Source organism: Sturnus vulgaris, chromosome W (genome assembly GCF_052056855.1).
Source record: "Sturnus vulgaris isolate bStuVul1 chromosome W, bStuVul1.hap1, whole genome shotgun sequence".
Lineage (NCBI taxonomy): Eukaryota > Metazoa > Chordata > Aves > Passeriformes > Sturnidae > Sturnus > Sturnus vulgaris.
This window is the reverse complement of record NC_142282.1, coordinates 72,381,518-72,387,517: the sequence shown is the minus strand read 5'-3', so window position 1 is coordinate 72,387,517 and position 6,000 is coordinate 72,381,518. Positions and strand designations below refer to the sequence as shown.

The 6,000-nt window shown below is 48.6% G+C and overlaps 1 pseudogene; it reads right to left on the bottom strand.

The window, feature by feature from the left end:
- Positions 1–2,470: 2,470 nt before the first annotated feature.
- On the bottom strand, positions 2,471–5,895 carry LOC148220410 (uncharacterized; annotated as a pseudogene).
- Positions 5,896–6,000: the final 105 nt, after the last annotated feature.

Here is a 6,000-nt window from a genome sequence, read left to right as displayed (position 1 = left end):
CTCAGAGAAGAGTAGAAAAAAAACCCTGTTTATTTAACAAGCGAAAAACTCCCCAGCACAGAAAAAACAACACCAGCTGACAAAAAAAACCTCACCGTTCTGAAGGGATGACAAACTCAGAGAGTCTCTCCGGTGAGTGGTCGCTGAGTTATCAGTCTCCGGCGCTGGGGATGACTGCTGCGGGTGACAGAATGCAGACTCCCGGTGTTTCTTGGTGTTTCCCAGGTCCCCGTCCTGAACAGGTTCAGATGGTATCCAGGAGAGGGGGGGGGGGGGCTGGGAAAAAATAGTCCAGGGAAAAAGTTGGACTGCCTAGCTGAACTAACTAATAAGCAAAAAGCAAAGCAAAGGAAAGAAAAAGAGACAGAAGCGAGCAAGCAGGCAAGCGCGCCAGCAAGCAGAGCTAAAACCTCTCCTAAACACAGACCATGGGGGAGGTGAGCCGGCTGATAAAAAGACAAAACAAAGCTTCACTTTCAGAGTCAGTCCTGAAAGCACAGGACATAATACCAAACATAAACAGAACACACCATTGGAGATACAAACACCATAACGTCACCCTAGGATATTCCACCCCTTATCTCCATATCGTGAACATACTAAACAGCATGTAAAAACTTCATCAAGTAAAAATTTCCATCTTTCACTTACTCAAACACATTTTCTTCCATCTCACTTGCTCAAACCTTCGACCCTTACACATTTCCTTCTATCTCACTTGCTCAGACCTTCGAGAGTTACACATTTCCTTCTGTCTCATGCTGCCTCACCCCACAATCAGATCTCCCTGAGGTACACATCGTGTTGTTCCATCTCTCTGCATTATCCACCATGTACAACCTGGTCCTTGAGCAAAGACAATCTCACAAATGGGTTTGTCTGTACTCAAGGCAGAATAGATCGAAACTGCCTTCCCTAACAAACCTCTGACATGTGCCACTGGAACTTTATCTCCATCTACTATATTCAGGGACTCAGACTGGGCAGGGCCTGCTCGGTTGGTGGAACCTTGGGTGTTAACTAACCAAGTGGCCTTTGCTAAATGCTGCTCCCAGTTTTTGAATGATCCCCCACCCAATGCTCTCAAGGTGGTTTTTAACAGTCCATTGTACCTTTCCACTTTCCCTGCAGCTGGTGCATGGTAGGGATATGGTACACCCACTCAATGCCCTTTTTTCACTAGCCCAGGTGTTGATAAGGCTATTCTTGAAATGAGCCCCATTGTCTGACTCAGTCCTCTCAAGGGTACCATGCCTCCAAAGGACCTGCTTTTCAATGCCCAGGATGGTGTTACGGGCTGTAGCATGAGACACAGGGTAGGTTTCCAACCATCCCGTGGTGGCTTCTACCATGGTGAGCACGCCATGGCGTGTCTGGGGCAGTGTGATGTACTTGGACCACCGCCCACCATACCAGAGGGGCTTCACCCGCTTGGCCTGCTTGATGGCAGCACATGTCTCACTGTCATGGATAACTTGAGAAATACTGTCCATGGTTAGATCCACCCCTCGGTCTCATGCCCACTTATACATGGCATCTCTACCCCTGGTGGCCTGAGGCATCAAGGGCCCATCGTGCCAGGAACAACTCTCCCTTGTCTTCCCAATCAAGGTCTATGTTAGACACCCCTATCTTTGCAGCCTGATCTACCTCCTGATTGTTTTGCTGCTCTTCATTAGCTCTACTTCTGAGAACATGGGCATCTACATGGCGAACCTTCACAGGTAGTTTCTCTAGCCGGGTAGCGATATCTTTGCACTCTTCAGCAGCCCAAATTGGTTTTCCTCTACGCTGCTAGTTAGCCTCTTTCCATCTCTCCAGCCATCCCCACAGAGCATTGGCTACCATCCATGAATCAGTGTAAAGGTAAAGCTTTGGCCACTTCTCTCTTTCTGCAATGTCTAGGGCCAGTTGAATCGCTTTGAGTTCAGCAAGTTGACTGGATCCACTCTCTCCTTCAGTGGCCTCTGCGACCCATCGTGTGGGGCTCCATACGGCTGCTTTCCACCTCCGATTCATCCCTACGATGCGACAGGAATCGTCGGTGAATAGAGCATAGCGTGTTTCCTCTGCTGGCAGTTGGTTATATGGTGGAGCTTCTTCAGCCTGTGTCACTAATTCTTGTTCCTCATCTGTGATACCAAAACTTTCACCTTCAGGCCAATTTGTAATTACTTCCAAAATTCCAGGGCGATTCAGTTTTCCAATCCAGGAGCGCTGTGTAATGAGGGCAATCCACTTGCTCCATGTAGCACTGGTGGCATGGTGGGTGGAGGGAACCTTTCCTCTGAACATCCACCCCAGCACTGGTAGTCAGGGTGCCAGAAGGAGTTGTGCTTCTGTGCCCATCACCTCTGAGGCTGCTTGGACTCCTTCGTAGGCGGCCAAGATTTCCTTCTCTGTTGGGGTGTAGTTAGCTTCAGACCCTCTGTAGCTCCGACTCTAAAATCCTAATGGTCGGCCTCAAGTCTCACCGGGCACCTTCTGCCACAGGCTCCAGGACAGACCATGGCTCCCGGCTGCAGATTAGAGCACGTTCTTCACATCTGGCCCCGTCCTGACTGGGCCAAGGGCTACTGCATGAGCAATTTCCTGCTTTATCTGGGCAAAAGCTTGTTGCTGCTCAGGGCCCCAATGGAAATCGTTCTTCTTGTGGGTAACCAGGTAAAGAGGGCTCACGATCTGACTGTACTCAGGAATGTGCATCCTCCAAAAACCTATGGCGCCTAAGAAAGCTTGTGTCTCCTTCTTGTTGGTTGGTGGGGACATAGCTGTGATTTTGTTGATGACATCACTAGGAATCTTACCCTGTCCATCTTGCCACTTCACTCCCAGGAACTGCATCTCTCGAGCAGGTCCCTTAACTTTACTCTTCTTGATGGCGAAGTCGGCTTCCAGGAGGATTCGGATGATTTTCTCTCCTTTCTCAAACACTTCTGCTGCTGTGTTCCCCCACACAATGATATCATCAATATATTGTAAATGTTCTGGAGCCTCACCCTTTTCTAGTGTAGTCTGGATCAGTCCATGGCAGATGGTATGACTCTGCTTCCACCCCTGGGACAGTCGGTTCCAGGTGTACTGCACTCCCCTCCATGTAAATGCGAACTGAGGCCTGCATTCTGCTGCCAGAGGAATGGAGAAAAATGCATTGGCGATATCGATAGTGGCGTACCACTGTGCTGCCTTGGACTCCAGCTCGTACTGCAGTTCCAGCATGTCCGGCACAGCAGCACTCAGTGGTGGAGTCACTTCATTCAATGCACGATAGTCCACAGTCAATCTCCATTCTCCTTCAGATTTACGCACAGGCCAGATGGGGCTGTTGAAGGGTGAGTGGGTTTTGCTGACCACCCCTTGGCTCTCCAGCTCACGGATCATCTTATGGATGGGAACCACAGCATCTCGACTTGTTCTGTATTGTCGCCGATGCACTGTGGAAGTGGCAATTGGTACCTTTTGCTCTTCTCCCTTCAGAAGTCCTGCTGTAGTTGGATACTCGGACAGTCCAGGCAAGGTGTTCAATTGCTGGATGCCCTGTGTCACCACAGCTGCTATCCCAAATGCCCACCTGAATCCTTTTGGGTCTTTAAAATACCCCCTTCGGAGGTAATCTATGCCCAAAATGCATGGGGCCTCTGGGCCAGTCACAATAGGATGTTTTTTCCATTCATGTACAGTCAAGCTCACATCAGCTTCCACCAAGGTAAAGTCCTGTGATCCACCTGTCAGGCCAGCAATAGAGACAGATTCTGCCCCCACATATCCTGATGGGACTAATGTGCATTTTGCACCAGTATCAACCAAAGCTTTATACTTTTGTGGTTCCCATGTGCCAGGCCAAGGAATCCACACAGTCCAAAAAACACGGTTTTCCCTCGCCTCTCCCTGGCTAGAGGCAGGGCCTCTCTAAGCCTGTTTATCCTTCTTTCCTTGGGCATATGTCTTAGAGGTTCCTTCAAGGGGATCGGATATATCATCATCATCATCATCATCATCATCATCATACTTGGCAGTTTGGCTATGGGCAACTGGAGCTGCTCTCCTTTTGGTGGAACATCCTCTTTGAGTCTTGCCTTCCTTCAATTCACGCACCCATTGTGCCAGAGCAGCAGTAGATTTTCCATCCCATCTCCTCATGTTTTCTCTGCAATCACGTAGGAAGAACCACAGCTCAGCTCGTGGGCTGTACCTTCTCTCCCCATTGGGGGAACGTCTGCTTTGGATACCAGGGCCTGTAATTTGTACTGCCGATATTTGGAGAAGGTCCTCTTTAATCTCCTCCCTAAGTCTTTTATGATTCTCCTCTATCTTGTCTTCTAATTTCTGCAGACGTGTTTCCACAGCTGCAATTCTGGCATGTGTTGGGCCATGCACGGCATCTGCATATGCGCAGAGCTTCTTCGCCATATCGAGCACGGTCTCATCCCTCTCATCCTGCTTCATTATTGCTAAAGCAGAAGCGTATTCATGGGGAGGAAGCCGTACAAGTTTTCTCCACATCACAGATGTACACGGTACCTAGTCAGGATTCCTAGTTGTCATGTCATCTGAGAAGATAATCTCTGCCACTGCCATTTCTCTCAGGCGTTGGATCCCTTGTTCTATCGTCTTCCACTGGGTCTGCTGCATATAAAGATCGTCTGCACACAGGTATCTTTGTGCTACACTGTCCAGGACCCGTGCCCAGAGGCTGTGAGGGTTAGGCCCCCTCATCATTCCTTGGTCGATGACAGGATCATGTGACAGGGATCCCAAATGCCTGGCTTCAGTGCCATCCAGAATTGTAGCCTCACCTGCAGCATCCCAAAGATGGACCAACCAACTAATTATAGACTCATCAGGTCGTCGGGTGTAATCCTTTCTTAGGCCACGGAGGTCCTTTAGGGAAAAGGACTCAATATTGGCCTCTGATCTTGTACCAGTTGCTTTGACTCCTGGTTTTATGTCAGGAGGTGTTGAGAGTCCTTCTCCTGCATCATCATCATCATCGTCATCCACTGGTCGATCAGTCTTGTCTGTGCACTTTCCACTTCTCGTGCTGGTAGCAACATCCATTGTTTGAGGCTTACTGACTGGTTTAGCTTCTGGCTTAGGCTCACTGTCTGGTGTAGTTGTTGGCCTCGAGCCTGGGGTGTTGGCTGCAGCCTGAGTGACTGGGATAGTGGCTGATTTATCTGCCTGTCCCCCTTCCTCTGTCTGCTGCTCTTCAGTATCTAGCAGGGTACGATAAGCATATGCCAGGGCCCAGCTCACTTTCAGGTACTTTGCCACCTCAGTTGGGTTCTGAATTTCTTCACATGGAAAATCCCAGGATGTAGGGTCAGAAAATTCCTATAAGATTTGGCCCATATCCTCCCATTTCCCACACCACTCAGGATTTCTCATGCCTGGCTCTACTCTGGGGTCAGGGGTCTCATCAGCCCCTCTAGAAATCTCAGCTCTCATTCTAGAGAAACTGCAGACTGTATAGAGAAAGCTTACCATATTAGACACCAGAAAGATGGTCTCTTTAACATTCAGGGGAAACTGAACATTCTCTAAGAAGGATGTAACAAATTCAGAGGAGAAGAAGGAAAACAAAGGCTGGAAAGCCTCATCCCCTGCTTCTCCTCTAACAAACTGAGTGCACAACCATAACCATGAACCATACATTCCTGGAACAGACTCCAGCACCTTTATAAATCTGCAGGTCATTACAACCAAGCCCAGCCCGATGGATATTCTGGTCAATGCCCCTCTGCTACAGAAACTACATATTAGGGACAATACCGGAGCTATTTCTGGATAAGAAAATAAACCTAGGGACCATAGAGGTATTAAGACCTCAAAAAACCCTAGGGACCAGAAACACATGCAGGCCTTCACCTCAAAAGACATGAATTCCAACAACATAGCCAATAACTGCTCTATACCAACACAAAGTAATTTGAACCAAATTATTATTAGAACAGGGTTTTTTTCCACTTTCTCAAGCCCCACGTTGGGCACCAAAATATT